Consider the following 413-nt stretch of genomic DNA (forward strand, 5'->3'; position numbering starts at 1 on the left):
GGTTTGAGGGACTCCACGGGAGGGACCACATGACTCCACATGATGAACCCGGGCGAGTATGTGGCATACTCTCGGCATAAAACAACAACGAAATACCATAAATACAGCACGGTGACAAGAAGTGCTCCCCAAACCAGTTCAACTGGTTTGGGGAGCACTTCATGGTGTTGTAATTTCAGAGAGAGACTAAAAATGGAGTTGACACCCCCCAAAAATTGATATCTAGAACTTCTTGTGTTATTTACGGTTTTTTTTAGTATTTAATTAGCACACTTTTTTTAAGCAGGGAAAATGTGTTCCCATCTGCTGCATGAGAAGAAGAAACCTGAGGGAGAATTTATGCCTTTTAATGTATGTTTCTGGACTTTATGCGTAATTTCTTTCTTTTCAGAATACCTTGAAATAATACTGCA

The sequence above is a fragment of the Etheostoma spectabile genome, chromosome 8 (genome assembly GCF_008692095.1).
Source record: "Etheostoma spectabile isolate EspeVRDwgs_2016 chromosome 8, UIUC_Espe_1.0, whole genome shotgun sequence".
Lineage (NCBI taxonomy): Eukaryota > Metazoa > Chordata > Actinopteri > Perciformes > Percidae > Etheostoma > Etheostoma spectabile.